The 14514-nt window shown below is 45.3% G+C and overlaps 1 protein-coding gene and 1 long non-coding RNA gene across 12 annotated transcripts in view; one reads left to right on the forward strand and one right to left on the reverse strand.

Moving 5' to 3' along the window:
- Window positions 1–3642, reverse strand: part of TACC2 (transforming acidic coiled-coil containing protein 2) — a 222784-nt gene extending 219142 nt beyond the window's left edge. For 7 of the 11 annotated variants that reach the window (XM_090058538.1, XM_090058541.1, XM_090058540.1 and 4 more), the window contains exon 1: window positions 3500–3642. The gene's annotated coding sequence lies outside the window, so the exon portion shown is untranslated. Of the gene's footprint in view, window positions 1–2368; window positions 2553–3499 lie in introns of all 11 variants that reach the window. The other 4 variants (XM_090058535.1, XM_090058545.1, XM_090058544.1 and 1 more) reach the window with 4 other exon arrangements.
- Window positions 3643–3723: 81 nt separating this feature from the next.
- LOC149860046 (uncharacterized) lies at window positions 3724–14296 on the forward strand. Its single transcript, XR_016443440.1, has 4 exons — window positions 3724–3774; window positions 11063–11121; window positions 13479–13548; window positions 14037–14296. It is a non-coding gene; the product is annotated as an uncharacterized LOC149860046 (long non-coding RNA).
- Window positions 14297–14514: the final 218 nt, after the last annotated feature.

Raw genomic sequence — 14514 nt, forward strand, 5'->3', positions numbered from 1 at the left:
AGATATTATTGGCTGCTGCCAAGGAAATGGAGTTTTAATTGGACTTTTACTTCATGATAATTTCATATTTATCAGCACTCTTTTTCATGAAACAATCTCCTTTAGCCTCACCCCACCCTGTGCAGGGAGCAAACTGAAGATGTTGGAGGAGTAGCCAGATGATCATGTGGGACTTTCTGCCCCTCCACATGTATTTCCCAATGTCCCTGGTGCAAAATGGAGTATGTTTAGGTAGGCCCAGGACTTATGCTTTTTGGGGCTACCCTCATCCCTTGACTCCATGCCATCAGCCTTAAGAGGGAATACCTGGGATTTTGACTATTTTGTTCCTTTCTGTGAATTTTGACAGGAGAGAGAAACGTGAACTACAGTGATTGCTACCTTTAGTTCTGTGGCAGGGTCTCTGCTGTACCCACTCTGTAATTTTCCAACACTGTTATTATCAACATGTAAGACTGACCAAGGGGGAGAGCGGCTGTTGTCCCCACAGGGACCAAGCGGTTATGTATAATTTCCAACAACGTGCGTTAAAACCTCTCTAGTGTAAAATTAAGAACAGCAAGCACATCCATTTTTCTACCTTTCCAACTCTAGCACTGTTCTTTTCTTGACTGACAATAAAGAGAGCTCATTTGAGTGCAATGTTAGCATAAGGAATTTTAAACCTTATTCTGAAAGATTAAATTTAGAACCAAATTTGGCAGAACAAGTCCTTCTAGATCCATGGTAGTCAATATTCCTGTTGCAATACACAATTGCAACCTATCTCCCAATCAATTTCTTTTTTACTTGATGGCATGTTGGATTTGTCTTGTGGAATTTGATTTTGAAAAAATATCAAAATCTATCAAATCCAAAAAGTAGTTACAAAGTGTTCAAAGAATGGGATTGAAAGAAAACTTTGCTTAGATAAACCTTTGCTCCAGACTCATTTTGGGAAGTGACAGGAGAATTTTGGAGTATGTGCAAAGTGACTACAGATATCCCTCAACAAGTAACCAAGCTCACTATCATTGCAGCTCTTTGTTTTTAAGGAGGCATGTGTGGATGTGGGTAATTTAGGTTAAAAAACGCTACTGGAAGGATTCATCAGAGATTTCCTCTGCTATGATAATAGCAGTGTAGAACTTCCTAGCATCAAGGATCAGGTTTTCCAGTCTGGCTAAAAGCTTGTGAGGACTATTATGAGCACAACAAGAAATGCAGGGAATATGGGTGAGATGTAACACAACCTCAAAGCTACAGGGCTTTGGTGGCAAGGTGAATGATGGCCAGTCATGAGGGTCCTATGTGGATTTATTGGTCAACAGCCTGCCCTTCTAGATTTCCTCTCCCCTGTGAGGTTACAACTTGGGCAGCCACTTCTGCTCTGCAACTGCAATAATAGATGATGTAGTTGCACCATAGCTATAGAGATGGTGAAGATTTTTACCTTCATAGAGGTATATATCAGCATACCTCAGATGCACCAGAACTCTAGCCCGTTCCAGTTGCACAAAGGGAACAAGAGTAGAGGCCTGCTCATGAAGAAGTCAGGCCTATGGAGCAGGAGCAGGAGCAGGCTTTTAGACCATCCAGTTTTGCTGACGCATTTGGATAGCTTAGGTCCTATGACCTACACCAAGGGTTTTCAACTTTTCAAACAAGTGTACCCCTTCTGTGTCAAAGTTTCAGCTCGTGTACCCCTTTATATTTTTTCTTGCTTTTAAGGCAGGAAGGAGAAACAGAGGCCTTGCGGTGGGGGAGGCAGTGGGGCAGGGGCAGGGGCAGGTGCTGCCTAGCCAGGGTGGGCTGCAGGACAGCTCCTGCTGCAACACGCATCCCGGGTGGGCCTGGGGAGCATGTGCCCCCAGATCTGCATGCAGGGGGTGGGCAGGCTGCTGCTATGAGCTGTAGTGTTGGGCTCTTCCGAGTGGGGGCTGAGCCAGGCTCCACTCAGGGTGGGCGGCAGCAGTGCTAGGAGAGGGGTTGAGGGGCTACAGTGAATTCTGGAGTGGTTGCAGCCCCCCCATGGCCCTGCCCCCGTAGGGCCCCATGGTGAGGGAGGGGCTGGGGCAGGCACTGCCCAGCCAGGGTGGAGTGCAGCACAGAGCCGCAAGCATCTCATCTGGGTGGTACTGGTGGCGGGGGGGAGGCTCCTGCTGCTGCATGTACCCCAGGAGGGCACAGGGGGATGTCTGCCCCCGGATCTGCACACCGGGTGGGGTAAGCTGCAGGCACAGACCCAGGGCACACCCCTCCCCCCCATGCCCTCCTGGGGTGTGCGCAGTGGCGGTTGCCACCTCCCCCACATGGCTCAGTCCCATGTCCCACCCTGGCTGGGCAGCCCTTGCCCCAGCCCGACTCCCTCCCGCCACAACAAACTTACTAGCTGGACCTGGCTGCTCTCCATGTGGCCAGGCTGCGCTCTTGGCCGCCGGTGTGCTGCGCTGTGGCTGCGCGCGCGCATAGAGTTCCTCCTGGGACCCTTTTAAGTACCCCTAGGGGTACTTGACCATTTACTTCTGTCAATTCTATACTTCATTTCTCTACGGCAAATGATGACATTTTTTCTTTGAGGCAAAGATTAAAATAGAGTAAACGATTAAAATACAGTAAAATAAAGTAAAAGATTAAAATAGAGTTCCAAAAACCTACTTGATAGTGGTAGCTTAGCATTTTTATGTTAAATGCCAGAAATACTTGAAACAACGTAGTGGTCTTGCACATTAATATTATACATCAATTTTACTGTGGCGGTGTTCAACATAGCAGTATGATAATCCAAGTCTAATGTATCTCAGACTATTGGAGAAGTATATTAAACTGATTAGTGATCCCAAATGAAATGCTGGATGAAACGTCAGCTGCCTGACAACATAGAAAAAGGTTTTGGATCACCAAGGGTCAAATTCTGCCCTTGCATGTTTTAGGGCCAGAGATGACCTTACTTGTGCAGGAAAGGGCAACATTTTATAGGCCATTGTCACTTAAGAACATGGATTAAAATATATATAAGCTTTTGAGTGAGTAGTCAGCTAAAGTAATTACTGAACTTCTGTGTGAGAAACACACATTCTTGTCCTTACACCATGGCAACTTAAAGTCAACAAGCAAAACTTTCTGAAATAAATCCTAGCGCTATTCCTGGCATTCTAGGAAGAAAAGAATAACAGTGGGGTACTGTCATGAACAATAATAATAAAACAGTCCAGCATTTGCAGATAGCTTTTACTGTCTGTAATGCTGCAACATGTTTTAAAAAACCTGTTCTAGGACATGCATGCATTCTTATTAGTCTCCTTCTGTTAGAAAGAACCTAAAGTTGACTCCTGCTGAAGCTTTACTTTTTAAGTTATGCAGATTATAAAACAAGCGTTGCAAAAGTTTATGAATTCATAAAGCCTGAAATGAGCCTTTAATTTTTCTGGTAAGCAGAAAAGCTTTGCCTTTTTCTAATGCTCAAATCCACGTTAACAAGCTGTGCTTTATGAAGAGGATTAGTGAAAAGATGACTTACCCAATTTTTTCTCTAGAGTGAAAATCAAAAGAGTATTCCACTCTGTCCCTGAGGTTATAACCTTCTGCGGTGCTTTGCTTGTTGGTGGATGGATCTTCTTCCCCCTGGATCACATGAAAGTGTTCTATTAATGTGAATTGGCTTATGTTTGAGAACACTATGCAATGAAGTGCAAGGAATCTGACCCTGGGAGCTCTATGGCTGTAACACGTCAGTTTGCTACAGGAATTCTCAGTTGGTGGATGGGAATAACATGAGGGACGGGCAGCCCCCAGGTAATGCAAAGTGCAGCTTGTTTTTCTTTCTCTGTTTTAAGAGTGCGGACCATATTCTGCACTTCAAAGGCGTGACTCCAAAAGGAGTTTTGCCCACTATCGTTTTATCTTATATCTTGGTGGCAATAACCTATTTGCCTTCCCTATCATTTAAATTAAAATTAGGGAAGCTAGCTAGCAGGGGACGTGCCAAATGAGTATACAACCGTATTGCTGCTAAAAATTATATCCGTCTTAAAAACAATTAGTAGGGGTGGAATAATGTTGTGCTGTTCTACTGGTTTCTGCCTGCTTCATGAGCTGTTTAGGACTGGCATTAGGGTTTTGGGGGCTGAGTGAGGTTATTTTGGTGGGAAGCTCATAAAGCACTTCAACTTCCAAAATATTTTGGTCATCTCCCTCTTTTACCCACCCCTCTCCTACTCTACTTAGGAATTGCTTGCTCACATCCTTGGAAGTAGGGACAGAGAAGCTTGTCACTTCCCTCCTATGGATAGGGCACAGCACCGCTTCCCATTTAAACCTGCCTCACTTGAATGTGTTGGATGGAGGAAGGATAAGGTACATTTGTGGGGTTTATTTTTCCCCAGAAGCAGCTAGCAGTGACCATTACTTATGTATTTAAATTTACTTATTAACAAATGCAACTTATAACAAATTTAACATTTAAATACACATCCAGTCCCCTAAAATATATGTACAGACAGCAACAGTCAATGTCCACAAAAGAATTGTGTGTTCTTTTCTTCCCTTCTTTTCATTTTCTGACAGTTTGTTTATGTTTCAGGCTAGGGCCAAATATTCAAAAAGCCTGAGCCTGAATTGACTCAATCTTTCCCGGTTAGTCCAACCCAGCTAGGCTAAACCAGTTTGTAATCAACCAGACATACCCTCTGGACTGAGGAATTGTAGGCATATGCCTGAAGTGGCTCGGGCTAGAAGCTGGGGGCTAGAAGGCCTCCCTTCCCTTTCACAGGGCTGAGCTGAGTGGGGGCATGGCCAGGCCCAGGCAGGCCACTCTGGTTAAGTAGGGGTTCCCCACTGTCCTGACCAGCCCAACAGAGAATTGGTAATGCCATGTTTATCACCCCATACTCAGTGTTTATCTCCCCATTAGAAAACAACAGAGGGACATTACCAGCTACCTGTTGATTCTGCCTTTGTCCTGTCTGCCACAGCACGGACTGTAGCCAGCATGTGGTCTGCTAGCTAATGCTGAGAGGTGTCTGTGTAAGGCAGAGGGGTGGTGGAGATCCCTGCTTAGCAGGGAGTGATGGAGGGGAGCAGGGGAGAGCCAGGCAAATACCTGCAGTCTCTGCCGGAGCTCCAAGCAGGGAGCAGAGGGGAGGGGCCAGCTGTGCTGTGGAGCAGGGAGCCCTGCCCAGCCCAGACAGCATGCTGCAATGCTGGGGGAGTCTGGTTTATCTTAAACCAGCAGGGGGTCTGGGACAGACATTGCATAAACCAGTTTGACCCAAATCAGATAAGTCTGATACTACATTCAACCAGCTGTATCTCAGGCCGGTTTCAGTCATTTTCAAACTGGTTTATATGCACTGAACATCTGTTCTGTTACAGGTTTAAACCAGTTTCTGATCACATGAACTGGTTTATGTGTAATGTCTGTCCCTAGCCTCAATGTTGAGCTTTTGTGTTTCTTCATTTCTATATGTAATCTGAATTATCTCAATAATTCACCGCCTCTTTTTTCTTCAGAATTTTGAATAAAGCAAAGTTCATTCACTCTCTTCTACTCATCTGATTTTAGATTTTGAGTGTACTCCAAAATTGTTAACAGTTACCTGATAGAATGTGCACTTTCCTTCAATATTCAAAGATGTTTCTTTTTAACAGACGTTCTTTTTCAGCTAATTCCAAGAATTTCCACCAAACTTCTAAATTTCTTTTTTTCTTTCTCTATTGAAGAATACTGATGTGATAGGGCATATTTTTCCATTACTAAAACTTCCCAAACATTTTAAAACCAGTCAGTGATGTTAGGGGTGTCACTTCTCTCCCAGGCTTCTGAGACTGTAATTCTTGCAGCCCCTCAAAGGTGAGTGATCAGTTCCTTATGATTCGTATATGTTGTAGCGTTCTCAGGAAAGTTCAGTAAGAACACCAAGGGGTTAGTTGTTAGTGGGCATTTTATTATTTTCCTTAGCACGTCTCCAACCTTTTTCCAGAACAGTTTAGTGACTATTGTTTATAATGGGTGACTGCTGCACTCTTATCCATGCACTCTTATCCCAGCAGCAACCACAAATATACTAGTGTTCAGGATTTTTCTCCCAGAGTAAAAATAGCTGCTCAGGGAGAAAAATAACCCAGGAACAACCAGGGTTAAATCACTCCCATGAGACTGTGTCACTTGCTGAGCTCTACTGCTCCAGCTGGGCAGGAAGCAGAACATACCCCCTTCGCAATCCCCACATTGGGCTATAGGGAGACAAAGGCTGACTCTGAGCAGTCTGGGACAGCCAGTCGCCCTGTGCAGTGCTACTATTCTGTCTCTGAACAGACTGAAGGAGCCTGAAGAGCACACTGAAATCTGTGCGTATGGGCTCCTTGGCTGCACACTGCAAGCCCTCTGCTTTTCAGCATTCAAACGACTGTTCAGGAGTCTCCAGGTGACCTTTTCTACCAGGAAAACAAACCCAGGAGAATTCTTCCAGATCATTTGAATTAAGAGAAAGCCTTAAGAGAAAACCGTCATTGTGCCAATGACATTATGTCCATGTTAGGACCACAGGATTGGGCCTAAATAAGCAACAAAATTCAAACAACCAGAGAGGCATAATAGCCAGGGGCTGTGGGAGCTGCTTTCAGTGTTGGTGGCTGTGGGGTTACTCTCTTAATGGGTGTCCAGGGTTGGTGGATTGGTTGCTCACTACTTAGTGCAGAGCCATTAAAACTACTCCTGTTCTGTGTTCACTTGCAGTACTGATATGTGAGTAATTTTTAGTTTGCCTTGACCTCCTTCCTCATTAGGGCCCCCTTTGCATGAGAAAGCTGTTTTTGGGCAGCATTTCCATTGTGCAGTATTTAAACGTAAGGAAGTTTCTTCAGTAGTGGTACACTTGTTTTGTCCTTTCTTCCTGAATATGCACATTTATTTTGGCATATACTACAACGAAAGGGTGAAGGTTCTGTACCTGAGGGAAGGAATATTGGGGTACTCTTTGAATTTTCTTCTAGGTAAGAGGGGTTGGTTTGCACACCATGTCTCTTCTAATAAAGCTGCAACAGCAGCTTAGGTATATATAGTGGAGGTATATGTAGACTTGTCATTTCAAGGAAAGTATACTGTTACAGAGAGGACCTAAAAAAGTTTTATGGACAGAAGATAAAATATCTGTCCTAGTTACTTTAAAAAATTGAACTATCTTGTTTTTATTAATATGTCACATGAACTGTCTCTGCAGAAGCAGTTTTGCATATGATGGCTGGAAGCGTTCTAATTAAAACAGAATATTTGTTTTGAAAGTTGTAATGTGTTTTGCCAATCTGTGTATCACTGCCCTCTGCTGGATAGAAAGTCAGATTTTCGTCTGGCAGTGCCAGATAGGATTTCTGGAAACTAGTATTTCATACTTCTGGAATCTCTATTTTATGGAAACCAAGGCTTTATGTGGGAGATAAACATTGGACAGTGTTGTAAAAGAATTATGAAATGGAAAAAACCTGTTGCCCTGGGGAATGCCCGACCAAGCTGGGATCTTTTGTAAACAGTTTTCAAAACTAAAAAAAAATAGCTGAAACTTTCATTTAAAAATGTATACAAATGTTTTCTTTGATGGCAGTTTATCAGTCTTACCCTAACATTAGAAACTGTAGTCAAAAGCTCTTCACTGATTCAGTTAATCAGGATTCTTGTTTGCTTGCCATCCTTTGTTTCTTAGGATGGCCTGATTATGTGGAGCTCTAATATGCAAAATAGAGATGATTGTGGAGGTCTTGCTAGCCATGGGCTCCTTTTGCTTAACAGTAAGTTGTTGGTTTTAAATTCCTGTGAACTGCCTGGAGATTAGCTTTGCACAAAGTCCTGATTCTAATTTATGTAGGTTCCCATACCAGATTTGTCATAGCAGCATCTGAACACATTCCAGGACTGCTTACAACACTATAACTCACATCATTACATGCTTTTTCCATCATCTTCTCCTAGTGAGGGAGCATTATTTGCAGTGGAGTGCTTACTTTTGGTGCCAGTGTTTTCGCGCTTGTTTTTAGACAAGCTTGTTGCTACAGACTGATCTTAGTAAGGCTCCCTCTACATGTGCAGATAAAGGCAAGACTGGATCTAATGGGTGATCCACACAACCATGCCTCCTGCTATAAGCAAGTTGCAACACACGCATGGTAGGAGGCGCAATTATGGGATCATGCATTAGGTTGAATCATGCCTTATTGCCAGTGTAGAGGGAGCCCAATCCTGGGTTCCCCTGCATCAGCAAGATGCAGGCTCCCAGCCTTGGGGCCAGGCGCAGCCGGGACCGAGAGTCCTTGCACTTGACGTTGCTATCAGTCCCAGCTGTGCCAGGTGCATAGCTGGGACTGAGAGCTCTGTCACATGTGGGACTCTTGGTCCCAGCTGCACGTACGGGCCTGGGGGTTTCATGCACCCCAAGCCTGAGGGGTCATGGCAGCTGCAATCCCCAAGGCTCAGGGGTTTCATGGACTCTTGAGCCTTGGAGATTGCTGCTGCTGCAATCCCTTGGGGGTTTCATGCTGGGTATGGTGTACCCTTGCCACTGAGAGCCCTGTCAGCTGAGAGGGCTCCCAGGGTCAGGGCAGACCCAGCTGCACATGCAAATTAAACCTCAGTAGCAACTAACTATAAAGCTAGTACACATTTTATAGGCCTAACTTTATAGCTGGTTTAAGCTTTTTATCGTGTGATGAGTACTTTGCACGTGTACCTGGTCTCCAGACAGGCACCGACTTTTGGGTTTTTTGCCACCGGCAACGCACCCCCCCAAAAAACAAACAACCAAACAACCAACCCAACACTTTACTTTTAACTCAGTGTGTTCCCATGGTGAGCCCTGCACATGCCCAGAAGAGGCAGTGTGCTAATTCTACCCTGCTCTGCATTGTCTGTATAGATCAGGAGCTTTAGTCAGGATTTTTTGGCATTTTTATGTAATAGCTGATTGAATCAGCTTTAGCTAAAAAGGCCAAAAATCTCTGCTGAAGTGCCCAATTTTTACAGACACTGTAGAGCTGGGCAGAAGTCACACGCTGCTTCTTCTGGTAAAGAATGTTTTTTTATCCATTGTTTAGCATCTGCAAGTGGCTTTGTGGGTACTGAGCACCTGTTAATTTTTTTCAGTGGGTGCTTGAGCCCCGGAGCACCTTCAGTCACCACCTATGTCTCAAGGCAATTGAGGCAGTACGTGTAACGGGTGGAAAGAACAGATTCAAAATAAATACAGTCAAAACTAAAACTGAGCTTCCTCAGACATGATGTAGAAGTCGCCTTCTAGGTAGGCGTGTGCCAGCTGCTCACTGCACACAGAGAGCAGTCTTTATGGGAAGACTGTCGTCAGACTGGGAGATGGCTGCTGCCAGCTGGACATGCAGGACTAAAAGTGACTTGGGGCAAGAGATACAGCCCCCAACCCCCAGCATTAATGACTTTACATCAGGAAGGAAAATGCACATTACTATTACATTTAAAAAACCCCATTGGACTACTGTAAGGTTACCATACATCCGGGTTTTCCCAAACATGTCCTCTTTTTTGGCCCCTTGTCCTCAGTCCAGGCAGATTTTTTAAAATGCAAGCAAATGTATGGGGTTTTGCTCTCCATCTGCTTTTGCTCAGAGCTGGGGACAGCGGGGAAGCTGATTGGCTGTTGGGAGATCACATGCTCGGCATGCAGGCCTCAGCAGCTGCTAGAAGGGTGGGTGGGTGGGTGGGTGTGTGTGTGTGTGTGTGTGTGAGCACAAGCTGCATGGGCAGCAGGGCTGGGAGGGAGCTGGGGATGCGGGTCAGAAGTGCAAGGCGCTAGCAGCACTGGGAGGCAGGGGGCTGCAGATTGGGAGTGCAGGGCACTTGCAGGGCTGGGGTGGGGGGCAAGGACCTGCGGGTCGGGAATGAGCTGCACTGGCAGGCCTGGGGAGTAGGGGGCATATCACTGCCCCTGCTATCATATACCACTTTCCCCTCTCCCCCCACAGGTGTCCTCTTTTTGGAAATTGGAAATACAGACAGTCCTCAGACTTACGATACAATTGGTTCCTCAAAACTGCATCTTAAGTCAAAATGTTGTAACTCGGAACCAATTTTCTCATGAGCAACAATGTTATGAATGGGGGATTGGTTCCTGAACCAAGGCCCAATACTCTACTTTCACCAAAAATACCCCAGAATTTTGTACTTGATCAATTATAGATGAGTACTATAACTACATTAATGTATTTATACTGTAAATAGCAATCATATTGATTTGGAAGGACTTCTTTGAGGTGACTGTTGGATTTTTTGAACTGCTCTTGGTTGGACTTTTTGAAGGGCTCTTGGCTGGAGTCTTCTCAGGAGTCCTGGCTGCAGGTGTCTCAGGAGTCTTGTCTGCTTTCTGAAAGAAAGTGTCCAAGGAAGTTTGAACAGATGTTCTCCAGGGAGATGAGCGACACAGCGAACTTGTTCGCTGGCATGGCATTGCATTGGATCAAGCATTGTAAATCAAAACTGGCATTGTAAAGTTGAAACAAGGTCTCAATTTATAAACGTTGTAAGTGTGAAATGTTGTAACTCAAAACGTTGTGAGTCAAGGACTGCCTGTATAGTAACCCAACACCCAGAAGTAGCATCAAAATGCATCAAAACATAGACAAAGCTTCTCCAGAAAAAAGAGAACACGCACTGGTTCTTCCTATGCATTGGGCATGTCTGTGTGCTTCAGCACTGTGCTAATGATTGCCGCAATGAGGAATGGGCATGTGCTTTGCATAAACTGTCCCTCCCCTGAGAGGCAAGTCAGGTGGTGTGTGTGCATCAGTAGGCTCAGCCAGGAGCTAGAGCTGCCTAGATCCCACCAGCACCACACTAATGGGTGGTTACATGGCATCCGATTGGGAAAGCAGCATGCACAGAAGCAGGCACCACGTACCTCACTGCAGCATTCCCTGCTGCGGTACACTGCCACCTAGACAGCACATTAGCGCAAAAGCTTGCAGGACGCTACTCTGCAGTGATGCTAAAACAACAGCTGAAAGCATCGGTCATAGAAGTGGAAATGAGTCCCAGGTGAGCTGACTGTGGATGTGTTTTTGTTTACAGGGGTTTATGCTGCCATGTGCCAGGCCTGGGATACAGAAGACTCTTTATACACGTCAGAGGTAAATAGCTTGTAAAACCCTTGCTAACACAACCCCAGGAAGTTGTCCCACAAAAGGCCTCTTGGCTCCCACAACTGACCCCTTGCATTTTGCAGGCTCTTCACTATTTCATCCAGTTGCTATATCTGCTCTGTAATCTCTACACAGAGGTCACCTCTAGCCATGCAGTGGAGTCTGTTCCCCAGCCCAGTTGCTTTACCTCTTAAGATCTTTGGCTCCAATCTTGCTATCCCTGAAGTCAAGGGGTATTTTTCCAGTGGTCTCTATGGGAGTAGGACTAAGTGTTTTTCCCTAATCTCTGTCCTAACTATTGCTTCTTTTACTCTAGCCCATCATATGTATTATGACCTTAAAAACTAGTTGTTACCTGTGATGCATGTAGTCTTTGTAGGCCCACCTCTTGCAAACTTAAGTATGTGCTTAAAATCATCTACTTCACATAAAGTAATACGTTACCTTAGGAATCATCATTTAAGAAGAGTATTGAAATCTTTGGATGCATTGGAACATAGATCACAAATACAAAAGCAATATTACTACTGTCTATGGCATCAGTGAGCTCATTACTGGATGCTGTATCCAGTTGTCATGTTCACACTAGATGGAAAGCTGATAAACTAAAAAAAGGTTCATAAAAGAAATAAGAGATTGAACTTAGATCTAGAAACCGTTCCTCAGTGTGGGAGACTAAAGAAGTTCTACTGCAACTTAAAAAGAGAGAAGATTTCGCAGCAATTTGATCACCAGCTAAAAGCACCTCTACGTAGGGAAAGTTTCTAATCGGTAAAGCTCTTAAATCTTCCAGCCAGAGGGAGAAGAGAATGCAGTGGCTGGAAGATGTAACTGCACAGATTCATTCTAGCAATAAGGCGCATGCTATTTTTTGTTACACAACAGGTTTTTAACTACAGGAACAGCTTACCCAGGGGTCTGATGAATTGTCCCTCACCGGAAGTCCTGAACTGAAGGCTGGGGGTCTTTGTAAAAGACAGGTGGGAGCATGACCTGAAATTATTTGGATAGATGCTGGTAGCACTTGCTGAAGTTCTGCAGGCAGGTTCAGTGGGGATCAGACTAGGTGATCACGGTCTCGCTCGGCCCTTCAAATCTATGACGACTTTGTACATTTGAGGCCTTAGGGCATTTGTAGACAACACGGGGTTTAATTCTCTCTAAATTGAAGCAGTGGTTTTTTAAAAACACCGCTTCAATTTAGGACAAAGCAAACCCCCATATTGTTTACACCTGTGTTAGATCCCAATCCTTACCTGCCTCACATTATGCCACCAAGTGTGCTCCAGTGGCTGGACTTAATGTGCAATATGCCACTGAATGTGCAAACAGCAATGCCATTAAAGCGGTGCAAAAGGCATTTAACTCACTAAAAAGTGTTGTCTACAAATGCCGTTAGTGCCTATTCTGTCCTTTCCATCCTTTGGATTGCCCTTCTCAGGACTTTCTCTAGCTCTTCTGTCATCTTCTTACATGTTGGGAACTGGAACTGCTCTCCCCTCCCTCATCCTAGAGGAGAAGTTTTCCCTCTATCCACTTTTCTTTGCAACAGTGCCCATGCTGTTTACCCCTAGCTACTTTGCTCATTCCTAGAGATTCTTGGTCTCGTTGCTTTCTGGATGCCAGTAGTGTAGATGAAGGATACCTGTGCTGGGTTTTTCCTCTGCTCAGGTTAGCTGGTTCTGCAGGACTAGTATGAACGTCTCCCCTTCCCTGCAATCTGCTGCTCTCATCTTCCCAATACAATGGGAAGCTTGGGTCTGTTCCCTTAGTGCTGCTCAGAGTGATGCCATATGGCACATTTCATTGATCAGGTGCCATGTCCAAGAATTGTGCAGGTTGGGCAATACTTCCTGACCTGGGCGTTGTAGCCCTGCCAGTCTGGACATGAACAGAAAGGTGCAGAAAGGAGCTAGCAGAATGGCAGGTGGACAGCAAAGGCCATGGTAGAGCTACAAAGCATTTTCAGGGGGAGCTAGCAAGTGCAGCAGGAGTAGCCAGGAAAGAGATGCACATTGGACAAGGGAGGGGGAAGCACAGAGAAATTATGAAGATGTTATGAGGAGAAGAGACAGCAGTGGAGGCAGGCAAGGGGTAGCTGAGGCTCCTGTACGGAGGACGGTTCCACACTTCACTTCAGCATGCAGGACAGAAGGGGCCCTTATTACGTCCATGGACTTGGGCGTCACCTGGTCATCCATGGCATCACCAGGAACTGTGGCTGGGAGGACAGCCCCACCGCCACTGCCTGCCCCTCATTCTGTGGCTGTGTAATCCTGAGGGTCCCCGATCAAACAGGACCCTGCCTGACTCCATTTTTTTTTTTTACCCTTTCCATGGAACAGTTGGAAACACTGTCTGAAGATGCCAGAAAGACAGATCCTCCCATACCAGAAGACATGGGGGTTGATACAGGTATGTATGGGAAAGTGACACTGGCTAAGTCAGGCGAAGTGCTCAAGGTCACATGGGAAGTCTGTAGCTAAGCCAGGAAGTGACTCTAGGCCTTCTGAATCTGGACTGACTGACCTACCCAGAGACCATCATTAATGCCCTACCTACCATCTCACATGCAGCACTGCAGGAAAGAGGTCGTTAGTTCCTGAGCTTCAAGCATGAAACTGCAGAGCTTGGCCACAGCAAAGGGTCTAGTCAAGCTGGTTATCACTGCCATAGCCTAACACACACGTTTATAGCATACATGGTGTAGACTCCATGTTGGCCAAGTGCAATGGCTGAGTGGTTACAAGGCTGGACTGAAAATCCAAAGGTGTTTCCTGATACAAAATCAAATCCTGTCCACAGGAGAGCCTTGTTTCTTGGGGAAGGACATTTGGATTAAATGATCTTTGGAGATCCTTGCCTTATTCTTCTGTATCAAGTGACTGCTCTTTTCTCCACAGCAGCTCCCGCCAATGTTCCAAAAAAGTGATCGTCCTTTTTTAAGAAAGATACCGGATGCTCTGTCCAGAGTGCGCTCTCTTTTTGCAAGTTGCCTACCACACCACAGGGAATTTCGGAAAGTCGCATCAGAGATTACAACTATGTGCTAAATTGTTTTAAAGAAAAACAGAAAATATACATAGAGTTAGGAAATAATGTGGTGTGGTGGAGGCTGCTAATTGTACTTTGCGATCCAACTTTATTCGGATGTTGTTGAACTCAACAAAGAGGGCAGACAGAGAAGGCAGACAGGAGGCCTACACTACAGGGAGGAGGGAGGCTCCTTTTAGGATGCATTGTTCAGGAGTTAAGGTGCGCTCCCAAGCAGTTGGCTGTGCCACAGGAGGGGTGTTGGAGAGAGAGGCCAGGAACGAGCCCAAACAGCAAGTCGTGCCACAAAGAACCATAAAACTCCTGGAGATAACTTGGAGGTGCCAC

The sequence above is a fragment of the Crocodylus siamensis genome, chromosome 7, assembly GCF_052110815.1.
Source record: "Crocodylus siamensis isolate JL-2025a chromosome 7, ASM5211081v1, whole genome shotgun sequence".
Classification (NCBI taxonomy): domain Eukaryota; kingdom Metazoa; phylum Chordata; order Crocodylia; family Crocodylidae; genus Crocodylus; species Crocodylus siamensis.